Here is a 17,059-nt window from a genome sequence, read left to right as displayed (position 1 = left end):
GACCAAAACCAGCAGCACTTTTCATATTTCCCTGGAGATTCCAGGCTCAGAAGAAAAGCTACACTTCATGAGTGTGTTTTTGTTTAATGTTTGTGTACTTGGAGCCTTCCTGCACGAGAGTTTTTCAATCATGAACAGAGGCTGACTTTTAAGCAGGAGTCCACAGGGGGGTGTTATGAAATAGTTATAACAACATAAACGCCCTGTGCTGCTATTTTCCCAAGAGAACTAAAGTAGGTAAGAGGTGCTTTAAGTAGAGAAACACCTGATTTTTAAATCTTTGGAGTAGCTAGCGTGTTTTTCAGTCATTACTATAATGCCTGTGTTAGCCTGGAAAAACCCCGGGGGTGTAAGAAAACGATTAAAAAAAAAAAATTCTTAAAGCAGCATAGTTTAATCCCTGCAATAGCGAGGGAGGGGGGAATGGTGCGCAGAGAATTCCCTGAGCGCAGGAATTCCCGGGAGCACCTGCCCGCGCGGGGGGGCCGGAGCGCCGGGCGCCGTCACTTGGGGGCGGCACCGGGATCGGGAACGGGAACGGGAACGGGACCGCGAACGGGACCCGGGATCGGGAACAGGAACAGGACCCGGGATCGGGACCGGGACCCGGGATCGGGATCGGGACCGGGCTGCGGGGGAAGGTCCGGCTGCAGCCGCCGGAGCGCTCGGAGCGCAGCGCGGCCCCGGCGCTGCGGAGGCACCGCGGGCACGACCGGGAGGAAGAGGAGGATCAGGATCGGGATCGGGAGGAGGATCACGATCAGAATCGGGATCGGGAGGAGGACCAGGAGCAGGTCAGCGGTGTTCAGGGGCCCCTCCCGGCGCTGTGGCTCTGTGTGCAGCGCCTGTTGCTGCTCCTCGCCCCCGCTCCATCCCGCCGGCAGCAGCGCTTTGAAATCCGCGGCTCCTCCAAGGGAAATGTTTATTCTCGCGGCGGGCAAAGCTCCGAAAGTGCAGCTGGGCTGGCGGGTGGGTAAATAAAGCGCTTGCTTTGCCTTAGGGCAGGGGGTTCGGCTGTCAGTGATGACACCCAGCTGCAGCCCAGCTCCCTAAGGTGGGATCCCCCCTGACCAGGCTTTGATATTTAGCTATAAAATAAGCGTAATGTGGGGTGTCGCGCTGAAAAGAAGGTTGTTTAAAGGGTGTTCGGGGTAAAGCAGCTGGAAATGAAGCTGGCTGTTCGAGCAGTGCAGAGATAAGGGAGGTAAGGGGATGCCAGGTGATCCCCAGTCCCATCGGTGTCGCGCTACTGTGACAAAAACACCTCCTAGAACTTGCAAGAAGGAGAAGGAGCCACCCTCCTTAGTGCATCGCCCTTTGCTCCGCTCGGCGTGGGGCAGGAGAAGATGCAGAATGTGATTTTGGCATTTCAGCATCTGCGGGTCTGCCTGTGCATGGGCGCAGTGCAATGTGTGCTCTGGAAGATTTGCGTGTGCCACACACTCTGTGTTCCCGCGGTCAAAAGGGTCGTTTGCAATTTTAGGTTTTTTGATTTTAAGGTTGTGGAAGGAGGGGAATTACTCAGGGGCACTTTTCTGGGGTTGTTTTGTTGGCTTTTTTTTTAAAAAGGAGTATCTGAACAAGTGCATGAAGGACTTCATTCTAAAACTTGTATGGAAATGTGGGCAGAGCAGGTGGGAGAGCAAACAAAGCAGAATTCCAGGTTCCCATGTTTATTTATTGACTTTGCCTGTGTTCCTGACTTTTACTTGCATCTGCTGTATGAACTTGTTTCAAAACCAATGAATCTTTATGCTTCTCTCCATCTTTCTAATCGAGAAATACTTGGAGTAAAACTCTCTTGTGAAAGGTCAAACTGGGACAAACATAAGCAAATATGGGTTGTTGTTTTTTAACTGATATAAGTTTTCATTCCACTTGCTCATGATAGCAGTTGAAAACAATTGTAAAGGCCTCTTGAGCCTGGAGGAAACCCAGTGTAAGTTAAAGCAGAGGGAGAACTCAAAAGAACCTTAGCTTTGTCTTGAGGACAGGTGTAGCATAGTACCAGAATAGGAGAAAAAATAATATGTAAAAATAATAATAATTAAGTATGTTATTGTATTAATATAAATAATACATATATTATTATTATAAGTATAATAATATTATAAATTATATCATTTATGATATATAAATTAATTTCAAGTCCCCAGTAGCAAGACTTAAGCTGAGGGATAACTCAAGACTGGTCTCACCACTGACTGCTGAAGTTTTTTTCTGTTGTACAGACACATGACTTGCCTGTAACTCTGAAATGATGTTAACATCACTTTTGAAAACTTAAATGCTTTATTTACCCAAGCCAGGTAGTAATCAAGTGTCTTGACAAAACATACAGCAGCTTATCTGTCACACATCTGGGACTCTGCCCTATGGGAAGCCCAAATTAAAGGGAGGGGGCAGAAATTGGCTGATCTGTATGACTGGAACGTGGTAGGAATTGGGCTGGGAGCATTGTTCCCTGATTCCAGGTTCCCTGGCTGCTGTCATGTCCCATCCCAGGAGGCAGAGGAATTAGGGGATGGTGGCAGAGGGCACTGCTGCTGCCATCCTGATTTCACTCCAGCAGCCCCATCCACAAGAGGATAAGCAGGGAAGACAGGAAGAGGTGGGGAAGGAATGAGATAATAAGGGCTATTTCCCCCTCACTCATCCTGTATCTGATCTCACTCCATCCTTCTTCACATGGTACCAGCAGTGGGGAAAAGTGATCAGGGTGGGTGTGTGTGTAAACAAAGGGAGAATGTTTTGGTGTAGGCACAGACCACAGAAGTGGTTTTGGGTTCTTGAATCCATCCTCCCATTTTTCTTGTCATGCTTGTTACTCTGAGTCAGGGTTTCTCCAGACAGACCATGCAGCTCTGAGGCATCAAAATGTGAATGGAGGATGGGAAGAGAACAGATGGACAAGAGTAGAGTGGAGACCTTAATAATCACCTTCCCTCAACACACTGATAGTGCCAGCAAACAGGCAGGAAAGGCACAGGGACAATGACCTGTGAGTGCACAAGATGAGGAAATGAAACAGAAGAAGACACAGCGAGCCACCTTTGTGGTGTGTGTTCCCTGTGCCACCTCTGTGCTGTTCCCTGTGTCACCTCTGTGTTATTCCATGTGCAGCTCTGCTTCCAGCCCTCATTTACCCAATTTGTTTCCTGTTTGCCTCCTTCTGGTCTCTCTCCTCTAAACAAACAAGCTCCCACAAAACCCACAAGTCACTCATCCCCAGACACTGCTTTCACTCTTGTTAGGCTGCTCAGAGGCAGACCAGGAGCTCAGCTCATTTTCCCCACAGCTAAGGATTTGTCTGAGCTCAGGCAGCCCTGACCTGGTAAGGTCAACAAAGGACTGTGCTCACACAGGTAAAGCTGGGCCTCCATAGGGCTCTGCTTATTAGCAAAAAATCCACCTTCCTCCTGCTGCCTTCCCCAGAAAAGACATTTACAGCAATAGGATGAAACCTGCTCCTTGCTTTAGAAGTCTATAATGTGGTGATTTAGATTGCCAAAGCAGAGAATGATGAATAAGGAAATGTGCTTTATGATAATGATCACTCAGTGTAGGTGCAAAGCCATTGAACGTGCTGTACAAGGAAAGGCTTTTCTGTGTTTTCCAGAAGTACTCAATGGTGTGGAAATAGCAATGCAGCAGAAGAGGACATTGTTCAGGACAGTCAGAAGTCACTTTTCTGTCAGTGTAGTGGCATCATTCCAGTCTCTGGAGATGTTTATCATTCCTGTTTGCCATCTCATCCCCGGAGATCACTTCAATCTCTTGAGGTATAACCTGAAAATCTCATAAGCTACTGGAGGGGGTTTAGCAGCAGTGGATGTCCCTGGAGGGACACTCACCAGAGTTCTGTAGATGTGTATGAAATAACTTTGCTTCAGTCAATACTGAAAATTGGAAAGTCTGAGCAGTAAATTAAGTTCTTTAAATTTTCCCCAGTTTAATTTTGTCTGTTCAGTGCTCTCAACTCCCCTTTTGTTTTGAAGCTGAAGAAACTCAGAGTTCCACCTTTGCTCATTCTGTTCTTTAACTTTGTCTAAGCACCAGCTCTGAGGTGAAGTCTTTGGTAACCTGGGGCAGGTTGGATTTCTCCCTGTCACACCTTTATAACATTTTAGTTCTTCTTTTACACAGATGCACACTAAGCAACAAAATAAAGGTGCTTCTTTTCTTGTAGCTAGATGCTTCTGCTGATCTGTTTTAGTGTGACATTTTTATTTCAAGTCTCTCTGACCTTGTGACATTACAGTTACCTCTCTTGTTTCCCTCTTCACGTGTTTATTTGCTCTAAAACCATTTCTCAATAGTTCACCTTGCTCTTATCTGGCAATTCATTGATGCAGAGAACAAAGCAGTTAAATTACAAGGATAATTTATTTCTGAAACAAACATAAAAAGTAAATCCTGATGGCACTGTTGCCAGCCTAGGTCAATTTGTATTTACAATGTGCATCTGCCAAGTTCCAATGTGGTGGCTTAGAGGATTTGGATTTTAAACTCTAATTTCATAACTTGAAAAGCAAGATTTTATGGCTGTTGTGTGGGTTACTAGCATTTCTGCAAAACCTGTGACTGAACCCTGCTGAGGGAAAAGAGCTGTATATTTTCATACTGTTCAAAAAGGAAAATGTGGTATCTTCAAATGCATAAGACAGGGCATTATTTCTCTCTCAGATCACCAACAAACAAATAGGAAACCATTAGTGGTTTTCTCAACTCTGTGTATGTGATATATATCAAATATATTGTGTGTCTCTGTTTAGTCACATTTTCCAGGTTAAAGCTGAAGTAACTGAGGATAAAAGTTGAGGATTGAATACAGGTTGAAATAGAGCACTTTTATCGAGGGGTAAAGATAAGAAACCTGATGTGACCAGATAGGATGTGTCATTCAAGGAATGGTAAATAATGGATCTGATTTCCAAAAAATTGCAAGTATGAGTTGGTGATTGTATGAGAAACCTTTGGCATATCACCCAAGGAAATGGTGGTAAATTGATGGTGGTTTCCTGAAGCAGATGGGAATTTGGAGAAAACAGATCAGCTGATTCTCCTTCAACAAAACCTTGCATTATTTTGGAGGGGTGAAATCAGACTGAATGCTCAGGTCCAAAGGATGCCTCTGTTACAAGTCCTGCTCATCCAATGCTGACTGTGAGCATTGTTTTGGTTAAAGCAACATAAAATGTATGAATATTCATAGAGAATGATTCACTTGCTGCTCAGGTCTTCCTGCTCTTTAAGATCAGCAGATTGTGTGCAGTTGAAGTAATTAGTGAAGATAAATCTAAGCTGTTGCATTCTGAGCTGGATTTCCAGCACTTACAGTATGGGAACTCCTGTTTTACCTTGTCCTCTTCTGAAAACAAGTCTGGTTGGTCTCTGCATTCAGAGCTGACTTGGCTGGGGTTGCCTCCTTTCTTCTCTATGTACTGCTCATACAAAAAAAAAAAAAAGAAAAGTAATTTTATTTCCAATTTGCACTATTTTTCAATCCAAACTTTTTTTCAGAAATATTATCTGGAGAGGGGAAGATCTTTGCCAAGTGTCTTTTGAATGTAGTGAATCATATTTTTATTCCTCTACAGTGCAGATGGTAGCATCTGCTTTAATAAAGCTTAATCAGAACATCTTATTCTAATGGCATTGCAGTAAGATTTATGAGTGTTTCTGGGATGATCATAAACTAATGAACATAATCCAGTCAGCTCCAAAACAGAATTCTGATGTTTCACTCCAGATGAAAAAAAAAAAAAAATCTCTAGCAAAGACCTTGGGGAGATAACCTGTTTTATGTGGATAGGTAGGAAACAAGCACAAGCCACTTATGAAAGTAGGATATGGATTTTTTTCTTTTTTTTAATATTTAAGGATATTCTCTTAAAGAGCATGTTCATGTCATCTGAAGAAAAGAAAAAGCAAAATTAGTGAAGGCAATATTCTCTTTTCTTGAAATATTCTTCTGTAAATAAAATAAAAGTACATGTACAGTAAATAGAGGTATATGTACAAAGTATTTTAGTCTTAGTACAGATTATATTAAACCTGAAAATTTCAGTCACAGGCACTATAAATGGTTAGTTAAATATTTCTTCAATTAAAACATTCTTCAATTTAGAAAACTAAATGCATGCAAAGTAGAAATTTTACCTGACACTGTAAAGTACAAATTTCAGTCTGCTCTGGCAGACTTTGCATGTATAAAAAGAAAATCCTATTAGAACCTTTGTCACTAAAAGAAAGGGAAGTTGTTCTAACAAGCTTTTGTGCAAGAGGAAGGTGTGTTCTGGCCTGCTTTGCAGAGCATAGTGCTGCTCTCTTGTGAAAAATTCTGAATTACCCTCAAGAGTTTCTCACCCATGCTATGCCCGTTTCATAATAATTGTAAAACAGGCTAAGGATTAGTAAACTTGTTTCAAGAATTAAGGTCCCAATCTGTTTTGCCTTGATTGCCTTCTCCATTTTAATGAGGAGACTTGGTGGCATCTTCAGTTTCCTCTGCAGATTGTGAAGTGCAGCTGCTTCTCACTTAACTGGCAAAAGGCAGATTTAGAAAACTGCTTTTTAAAATTTTTTTTTTAGCACGGGAAGAGGAGTTTGTGTTCAGGATAAATGGTTTGTTGCAAAAGGAATTCATACTCTGAAATTTAGCTGGGATCCACCAGCCATTTGCAGTTTTTATTTAATCAAAGCTTCTGATTACCCAGGACTAATTGCAAATGGGAGTAGCAGCTGCTCACTTCCTTTGGAAACCCAGATTTGGGTACTTGGAAGAAGAGCTTCCAAATTAGTAGAGGCTGATAAAAGTGCCATGCTAGGCAGAATGCCCAGTTTGCCAGGCAGAATGCTCTGAAATATCATTTCACTGTAAATGTACTTTATTTGCTTTTCTTAACTAATAAGTAAACAGAACTGGTACATGTACATGTTTACAGCACAGTCTTGAAACCAAATTACCCCTTATCAATAAACACTAATAGAGGGGAAAAATTTCTTCATGACAGAACTGTATTTTTGTGTTTGCCAATATGAGCACATTCTTCTTTTCAAGTAGGAACAGACAGGATGTATATTATTTTGGAATTAATGAAACTCTCTTGAATATTTCCACTTGGAGGTTTGAAAACAACTGAAACAAAGGGGACTAAATCTCTCTTATATAACAGCAAATCAAATTTTCCTTGCAAATTTAAGAAGAGTAAAAAGACTCCACAATTACTGACATGGAAGCAGACTTTGATCCATCTTCTGGAAAATTAAATCAACTGAAGGAACTGATAGTGAATTCTGATTCCCTTTTCTCTCCTGAAATAGAAGCAAAAGATAATGTTATCCAACAGATGGTGATTTCAATACTTTAGTCTTTTGGCTAGATTTGATTTTGATTTTCATGCAAGTGGCCCCAAATGCAAGACTCTTGTGGTAAACTTTTCATGCAGGCAAATCAGCTGGTAGCTGTTAGGGATTAAAGGACTTTGCAAGTCATTAGCCTGAAATAATTTCATTTTGTGGCTGTATTAATAAGCAGTTCAAAAAAGGCATTGTTATCAAGCATTAAAATATATGATTAAGTTATTACCTCAGGAAACTCCATAGGTAAATTCACACACCAGATATGAGTAGCAGGACTTTCAAATAGTTCCAAACAGCTGCTCTGAGTCTCAACATGAAATAATCTGAAGCAAGATGGGATGTATTAAAAAAAAAAAAAAAGAGAAAGCTGACCTTCAGCATGGCCCCAGGTGCCATTCCTGGTTTGACAGTGCATTTTATGACTTCTGGCCTTGCTGTGGTGGCATTCAGGCTCTCTAAAGTAATGTAAGAATTCTTTTTCCAGATTTCTGCTATGTTCCTATAAAGGTGTCTATCTATTTATTTCAGAGACAGTTAAATTTGACTCACTTTATAACAATATATTTTTTTTGGCTACAGTTATATTCTAGCATTTGTAATTTTTCTATTTATTTCAACCATGTGGAAGAGTTCTTGGGACTGGAAGTAACATGTAGTAGAATTTTAGCTACAGTTCTATTTTTTTGGCAAATCCTTTTGTGTCAGTGTTTGTGTTGAAGTTGTTAAATACTTACCAAAATACTTATTTGGAAAGGAATCTTGAGCAATCCTGTGTATGTTCATTATAATGGTTTAATTGTGGCTTTTTCATGCCCTAAAAGTAATGGGAATTTAGAGAACAAAACCCCAGTGATGAAATATGGTGTCAGCCTCCTGAACTTCAGCTGTAAATATGTACATAAAAACAGAGAAAGCTCTGAGTTTATGAATAGCTCCATTCCTAGGTCCAGTTCTTGTGTTCAGGTGATTTGCAAAACTTCCAAAAGCTTTCTGAATTGGGTGCCTTAGCAATCCTGTGAGCCAAAATGACTGAACTGGACTATGGAAACTTCAGAGACTCCTAAGTAGAGGCTTAGTGAAAGTGAAAGTTTAATGAGCAATTAGTGTCTATCTGGAAATGACACACACTTTCAGAATTCTTCAAATTCAATAATTCCTGATATATGGAACTGGGGCTTTGCTTTTTCTTGTCTCTTTTTTAGTCCCTCGTATCATGTATGAGGAGAAACTTACATTGATTTGGCTTACCCTTGACAAGATGATTTGCCATGGAAACATATTTATTTTACATTTGTACAGAATTTAGAATAAACACCTTGAAATGGTTGGCAGACACTGCATGAGGGGCTTTGTGGATGGTAAGAACTTGAGAACACCTCTCACAGTTGGTACTAAAAGGTGAAATATGTGACAGGAGAATTTTGGGATCTCTTGTGTATCCTGAGCCATAGGAGCATCCACTTTGTGGAAGCAGCACAATGAGCACTTCAGAACTCTTTTTAAGCCTAAAAAACATTTTCCCCAGTGCCAGTGCACACAGATGAGTGTGAAATACAGGAGCTGAGCACTTGAGTGGGTTTTCAGGGAGGAGAATCCCTGGGGGAGCCTTGCCTAGGTCAATATGTGTTTCTGTGAGCAAACACAGCTCCTCCATCCAACGGGTCATGGGGGAGGCACACATTCATTGTGGGCTGCTCTGCTTCCCTCTAAAGTCCCTCCTGATGTCAGTGCATGCCTGATCTGTCTCTAGGCACCTTGGTATTCACTTTTCTTCTAGGATTCACTGGAAAAACAAGGATAAAGGGTTCTTCTCACCACCTATAATAATGTTTCTTCAGCTGGGGGATGTGTTTCTCTCACCTCTGTGAATCTTAAAAGTATTAAATGCTGCTCTTGGACGTCCAGTTATTCTTGTCTGTCTGGCAGCATTGCCTATCTGTATAATGTCTTTTTTTCAAATTAAAAAAATTATGTTACTCCATTAAGTATGGAAAGCAATTATGATAGGAGGCTGGGATTTAAAATCCATGTGTGGGCACAGGGTTGGATAGAGATACTTTCTTAGTGTTGGCAGGGAATAAGATAGCTCACATTCTGAATAGTGGAGGAGCAAAACCAACAAAAGATGTCATTTAAAATCAAGGTTTTACTTGCCCTGAAGAAATTTTTTGCCTCTTGATTATGGTGTCCAGGTGTTGGAATGATGAGTTACTTGTCCACAGAATTGTCTTGTTCAAGTTTAGGGCTTGACATGATCAGTGATCTCAGACTCAGGGGGAATTTAACAAAGCTTGGGGAGAAGGATGTGCCACTGAGAGTGGGGCCAAAGAATGCAGAATTTTCAGGCCACAGGGACTTTGGGCACAACTCCCAAGATAAGGAATAAAGTAGCAAAGCCAACCCAGCAACTGCTGCAACTCTGCTCTGTGGGTTGGTCTCGTGCACACCAGGTGAAATAACCAGGTGAATATTTGGGGACAACAGTTACAGCTGTTCTTGAGGCAGAGAAAGAGGAAAAACTTGAAGATGGCTTTTTCCCCAAAGATATTTTCAATGATCTTCAGGAAGCAATCTATATAGGAGTGTTTTGTTTATAAGCACAGGCATTAAACTGGCACAGCTGTTGAAATTTATAATTTTGTTGATATGCTGAGTAATGTGGAATGTGGTGCTTTTCATAGTGATCCATTTGCTGTTCCCACTTTAGTGCCTTTAATCCAAGTGGATTCATTTTTGTTGAATTTGCTGTTTCTAGCAGAAGTATGTTTTTCTTTTCTTTGTTTCCCACAGACACTTTCCTCAAAATAGCTACTGAAGCTTCAATTTATACAGAAGTGCTTGATACTGTCAGTTCCTGTTAGAATGAATTCAGCATATTTGTACCCACAGATGCAGGTTGGGTAATATTCAACCACCCTAGTGATGTTTCCCTTTATTTATAAATTGCTGCACAAAATGTTTCAACGGGGGGGAAAATACTCACATGAAGATGAGTTTTGCAAAGTCAAGAAGTTGACTTTTTAGTACACATTTTTAGCTTTTACATCTAAAGCTGAGTTTAGACTTCTCAAGAGCCTTCATGTCACATTTATAAAACTGAGAGAAATTCAGGACAGAGCTTCATAATCAGAGTAACCCAAGAGTAGGCAGTTTTGTAATAATAAATATTAATAAGAAGTATTTTTCTTCATTGTGTCTATGTTGAACTGTTTCTCTGTGCAGTCTGACCCAGACCTCAGGTTTTTTTACCTTAGATATCCTGTGGATGAGAATTGCCTCTTTGGATTGCAGTTTTCTAGGTCATCATCCCTGCCCTTTGTCCTGAGGTTCTGCCGAAGAAAAATCATCTTGGGTACCTCAGCATGCCCTGGTGCCAATCCCTGCACTGATCCTCACCCATTCCAGTGCCTGCCATGCTAAGGAGCATTTAGTGCTCCCCACTCTTCTAAACCTCCAGGGTGAGCCGTTTCTGTCGAGATTCCTGCATTTTACTCTGCATGGAAGCATTCACACCTTCACCTGTGTCATCACATGATTGCCTGGTGGCATTTTTCCAAAAACCAGCAATGCAGGGTTTCTAAAATTCAGAATTCCAAGGGCTGCATGGGCTCTGCCAGCTGTGCCCGAGGAGTGTTTGCTCTTTGTTGGCGAGGCAGCTGATTTTTACAGTGATCCTCTCTGTACATCAAGTCCCTGAAGAAACAGAAGATTTGAAGATTGGACCTCCCTGCATTTCTTTGAGATACAAGATCTTCTGGCCCTGTGTTAGCACTGTTAATTTGTCTAAATTTTCAGGAGTTTTGCAGAGGCTAGCTTTGAAAATTTTGCTTATCATATCTGCCTAATCTCTCCCCACTTCTGTCAAGGGTTTGTCCTCTGCTTTACTCTAGGGCAGAGTTAATTTGGGCATGACATAATTCTGTGTTTACTTTTGCTATAACTCCTCACCTCTCAATTTACCAGAGCATGAATTTACTTTCATGACATGGGGCTGGGGGGGAAGGTGTGGTCTGAGCAGTTTCCCAGGCACTGGAGCTGGATTTAAGTAACTTCAAAGATCTCATTGAAATGTTGACCTTCATGGAAGCAAATTTGGAGCTGTGACCTTGAGGCCAATGAGATTGGAAGGAAAATTTAAAAAAAAAACAAACCTGAGTTTATTTTAAATGTTGAAATTTTGAGGCTCTAACTCTTCTTAGTTGTAAAACTCTCTGAGCTAGGTGTGAACTGCAAGACCAAATCTGACTTTTGTAGATGTTTATTTTAAGAAGAGAAATGTTCATATTTTGGCCCAGAAACTTTCTTCTCGTGTATTTCAGCAGATAGTGTTTTCTTCAGCTGAAGCTTATATCCAAACTATTTAGCAAGTGGAACTACTTAGGTGATAGAAGTGAACTAAAATAATTAAATTAGTCTTTATTAAAATAATTTTTGGACTTAATACAGTAACGATTAATGCAACTTTGGTTTTAAGATTTGCAAAGTCAGAAGCTATAACATTTTTCCTTTATACAGTGCATAACACAGAAAACTTCCTATATCTGATAACAATATGAAATTAAATGATGAAGGGCTTTTTTTAAGCTAAAAGGTTTTTTTTAAGTTTAAAGCACCACTGAGGAATGGAGGGCTTCCTGCAGCTGCTGTTGGTGTTTCAGAGAGGAGCTGAAGAGAGCTCACTTTGCACATGCCATTCTGTCAGCGTCAGCTCCTCTGTGTAAGGATGAGACTTTGTGCAAACATGAGTCAGGAAATTTGGTGATGGTACCAGTAGGAACTGTAACTCAATATCCATCAGGCCCGTGGAGGAGTTGCTCTGAGGTGATCTGTGTTTTAAGCATCAAGTATCAGTCAGATCTAACATTTTTAAAGGAGGCTTTCTTTTTTCCTTCACCCTCTGTTCCCCCCCCCCCCCCCGAACTGAAATTCAGACTTGTGTTGGCAAACTTAATGGGTTTATTCTTGAAAAGAAATGTTTGGCTTTGACTTCATAATGTAGTAAGTTTACCTGTGTTCTGTTCCCTTCGTATTTTAAATCAAATTATTTAGCATATTATACTTAAAAGCTTTATGCTTTTTGTGCTCTGACTCATCACAAATCTGTGGTTTTACAGTGCCAAGGTGCTGTGTCTCACTTAAGGATATTCCCTCATGTCAGAGCCCCCAGCACCATGTTCAATAGAGACTTTAGCAGTCCTGTCACCTACCTGGAGCAATTTGCTATCAGGTCTTTGTTCAGCTTTGGCTGATCTTTATTTCTCTTTAGAGCTGCCCATTCTGCCTTTGTATGGGCACTTCACACTTTCCAGCTGAAAATAAACTTGTTTTTTTCATTCCTATTCTAGGTATTTTTTAAAAACCCTCTGAAATAGCCTTGATTTTACTTATTACAGAATGGGTAATCAATGAAAGAAGAGGGTTTTTACCTTTTTGCCTATTACAGTGAAGCATATGAAAAGGAAATAGAGCAAGTACTGTCCGTATTTAAAAATAAATGAGATATTTAAGCGAGACCCATAGAATGGTTTGGGTTGGAAAGGACCACAAAAATCATCTGGTTCCACCTTCCTGCCATGGGCAGGGATGTGTTCCACCAGCCCAGGCTGCTCAGAGCCCCATCCAGCCTGGCCTTGGGCATTTCCAGGGATCCAGGGGCAGCCACAGCTGCTCTGGGCACCCTGTGCCAGCTCCTCACAGTAAAGAATTTCTTCCTGATGTTGCATGCAAACCTGCCTTCCTTCAGCTTAAGACTCTCACCCCTTGTTCTGTCACTGCTGCCCTTGTGAAAAGTCCCTTTCCAGCTCCCTGGTAACCCCTTTAGGCACTGGGGAACTGCTGGAAGGTAGCCCTGGATTTCTGGCTGGAAAGCCCTGGAGGATCCTGCATAAGCAGCGTTCTAGTGACCATCAGAAACGATTCTGTTGCCTGGATTGTTAGTTAGGACTAAGGATTATCTTAATTAGAGAGTCACAGCAGGTTCTAAGGGATCCAAGTATGAATTTGTAACTTTTGTGACTGATGGTGCCATGGGCTGGAGGGGTGAATCAGTGACTGCTCCTGTCTGGATGCTGCACAGAGCGTGGCTGGGGGACAAGAAAGGTGGGGAAGAGAGAGGCTGGAACCTGGGCACATTTCTGCATTCCAGGGCAGGAGTCACCTTGCAGCTGAGGGAAAGCTTGGAGGACTTCTGAGGCACTTGATATTTCATTATGCCATTAAGTACAAAGCAATGTAATACTCAAATCTGAGTATTTAAACAGTTTACAGATGTATTTATTCATCCTAGGGAAAAAAAAGGTGGTGGTAGTTAATTATAATGTGTTTCAGCTAAATGTAAAAGGAATTTGTGGGCCACAAACAAGATTTGGATTTCTGGAGTTTCTGTCAAAAACCACACCCCTTGTAATTGATAAAGTTGGTAACCTCATCATGAACAACCTTGGGAAACATCTGAGCTGCCTAAATTCATATTGTTCATATTCTTACCTCTGGGTAGCTGCTGGTTCAAGCCATCCATGAAAGATTCAAATTTAATTAAGGCTTTCCATAATTCTGAAGGACACCTTGCTCACAGTGAATGTGTTTGTTAAATATTATGTTCCTTTTGGACACAGTAAGTTGTAGTTTTACATAGAGGATGTAGGTTAAGAAATTTGCAAGGGATATTGGCTCTAAGCACTAAAGTTCTACCAGAGATTTTTCATTTTATTTGAAATGCAAATCTCAGATTAGACAGACTCAGAGTGTAAAACTAGTTTAGCAAAATAAATTTGAGGAATTCAGACTGGTTTGCTTTGTCTGCACTTCCTGGAAGATCTCATCACTTAGGCAATTATAACAAACAGGGTTGCAATATCTCTGTGGGCTGGGCTCTAAATTAGTATGAGCATGTGGCTTAGAAGGGATGATAATAATTTAGACTTATGTCTGCTTAACAGTAAAACTTTGGCTATTAATAGCAAGGAATTTTTACTGATCAGGCAAAAAAGTAAATTCTTTTCCTTCTAGAGACCTGAAAAGGTGAGTAGCCTGGCTCTTGTATTTTGCTGGCATATGAATTAATCTAATAAATCCTAAAGGTTAAAACTTGCTAATATTGAAGCTTGTACTGTATTGTGAGAGGTAGCTTTTGTTCAGTCCTTACCAAAGCTGAAGAAACTTGGTTTTTATTAAATAGGTGTAGATATTTACATAAGTAAATAAGTCAAGGTGTTCTGCATGAATGTCCTGATGACATTCAGGAATGAAAACTGTAAAAAAGATTTGTAATTAAAATACCGGTAAATAGATGGGCCCTGTTTGAGGGACTGCTACAAGTGTCTTGTTAATTAATAATATTTTAAAAATATGTCACCATTGAGGCTATTTCTATAGAATTAGATCAGAAATGGTAGCTGAAAGCCCAGGAGATCTGAAAAGCTCTTTTCATAATACTGCTCAGGACAGCCAAACTCTAAGAAGGGAGTGTCTGGGAAAGTGAGACTTGCCTGGAGCACAAGCAACAGGTCTGTCCTGAAAAAGATGTCAAGCAAGTAATATTACATTATCTCTGCAGAGCAAAGAACATTGCTTTTATTAATAAATCCTTGTTTGATCAGCAGGTTTTGCTATAGCTTAATGCAGTTAAGCAGCAAATGCACAGTGGGTACAGGTGATAAAACAGGAGGTGGGGAGGAGATTGAAGATTTACTTCTGGTGGAGTATTTCAGCAAAACTTTCTGGGTTTTGCCAAGCCTTTGATGGGAGGTTTTTCCATCAGTGAATTTCCAAGTTTGTAATGTAGTATATCAGCATTTTCTGTGCCTTTGTCACTACAAATGATGAAATGCTGTATCAGATGTTAACAAGAAATGTACTCCTGCATTTCCTGTTTGAGCAGCCGTGTGCTGTTCCAACTTTCATCACAAATAAAAGCGTGGAGTGCAACCTAGAAATAGAAACTCTATGCTATATTTAGAGTTTTTTCACTCTTTTTCTGCCTTCTAACTCTGAGCCAGAAATCTCCTCTGTTGGAACCCTGGAAACTGAGAGTTTTGAACTTCTGTGCTGACAAGCACTGATCCCCAGGAAAACACTGCTTTTAACCTGAGGCTGTGGAGAAGGCTTCCAAAATTGAGTGACAGAACTGGGATCACTGGTTTGGTTTGAATAGAAGTGTGTAATGTCACATGGTGGAAAATTTAGAATTTAGGGTTTATAGAATATAGTAATACATATGGAGCAAGATGAAGGTTTTAGGGTGGAGGTTTCTTTCTTTTGCACCTTCTTCTTCATGGGTCTAGGTAGTACTTTGTAATTAGATAGAAATTCTGCATTGCAGGCCACGGGTGTTTGGTTATTGGGTTAAAAGTAAAAACAATTTAGGTGTCTTTCCTTAACTGGACAATTTAACATTGAAAGGCCTTGTAGAGAAGGAAAGAGAAATCTCCATTTTTGGCTTGTTAGCTAGAAGTGCAGTAGCACTCACTGTAACATGGATAAGAATTAACAAACATCCGAGTCCAAACACAAAATTCTGTCTCTCGAGCTTTTAATCCCGACTCTGGCAGAGAGAAAAGAAGATTAAAATGTGATAGTGCTGCCCTGATTTCCCAGCACAGCTGGTGGAGCCTGCGTGCCCCTCTGGCACCTGTTTGCTGTAGGTGGATTTCCTGACACTGAGGTGATTATCCTGCTGCTTTGAACTAGAGGAAATGCTGCAAGGCAGGAGGATCATTGCAGCTGAGAGGTCTTTGGGGGCCTGGGATGTGGCAGCAGAAGGTGGGAGTCTCCCAAAATCCAACAAACGGAAGCAGCAGGATCAGGGGGCGTGTCTGGAAAGCTCACCTGTGAAAGAAAGCACTCTGAAATTCCAAGTTTATATCAGCTGACTTAATGACTTGGCAGATTATTCTGAGCACAATTTGTTATTTCCAGTGCCATTAAATGAAATATTTGGGTGACACGTACTTTGGTTAAATTTAGCATTGCTTGTACTTAAAATATTATATTGACAAAAAAAAAAAAAAAAAAAAAAAAAAGAGGGACCAAAACCACCCAGTAATTTGCATTAATCTTAGCCTTGGGTGACACTAAAGATGAGGCTTTCTCACACTGCTCTTCAGATCAATGTGATCTGAAATTAAATCCTGGCTTACCCACTGTGACAAGCCATAAATGGCAGAGTTCAAAGTAGAACGTTGCAGTTTCTGACTCATTCCTGCCTCTGTCTCTCTGGATCCTGGGCTTCTCTGCCTTAACTGGAATCAACACAGGATGCTGAGAACCCTGAGGTCCTTAATAAATTATCTTTCTTTGTGCATGTTTCACCAGCACCATGGAGAAAATTCTTCTCTTAGTTTCCAAGAGAAGAAAATAATTTTTGTTTGATGGTACAGATTTTCATTGTAATATTTGTGCCAATTCGAACTACTTGAATTCTTAGCACAAGCAATGCCATGATAAACACATATTAATGGCATTTCAGTAACATTGGAATAATAAGCCCCACAAACACATTGCCTTTACACTTACCCACAACCTGAGTGACTTAAGGGTATTTCTGCCCATTGTCAGACAGGTGAGAGCTGCTAAAATTGAACAGAGTCAAATCACAGCTCTTCCAGCTTGCTGTAAAGGAAGGCTGAGTGCCAAAAAGGCTGAATTGCAGCCTTCGTGGAGAAGAAATGAAGCTGCTGTGACCCTCTGTGGGCTC

The 17,059-nt window shown here is 40.9% G+C and overlaps 1 protein-coding gene across 3 annotated transcripts in view; it reads left to right on the top strand.

Moving 5' to 3' along the window:
* Window positions 1–672: 672 nt before the first annotated feature.
* PPFIBP2 (PPFIB scaffold protein 2) overlaps window positions 673–17,059 on the top strand; it is a 90,852-nt gene continuing 74,465 nt past the window's right edge. The window contains exon 1 of one of the 3 annotated variants that reach the window (XM_088175355.1): window positions 673–794. The gene's annotated coding sequence lies outside the window, so the exon portion shown is untranslated. Of the gene's footprint in view, window positions 795–950; window positions 970–17,059 lie in introns of those variants that run through there. The other 2 variants (XM_088175357.1, XM_088175356.1) reach the window with 2 other exon arrangements.

Source organism: Sturnus vulgaris, chromosome 18, assembly GCF_052056855.1.
Source record: "Sturnus vulgaris isolate bStuVul1 chromosome 18, bStuVul1.hap1, whole genome shotgun sequence".
In the NCBI taxonomy this organism is placed as follows: Eukaryota; Metazoa; Chordata; class Aves; order Passeriformes; family Sturnidae; genus Sturnus; species Sturnus vulgaris.
This window is presented reverse-complemented; position numbering and strand designations above follow the sequence as displayed.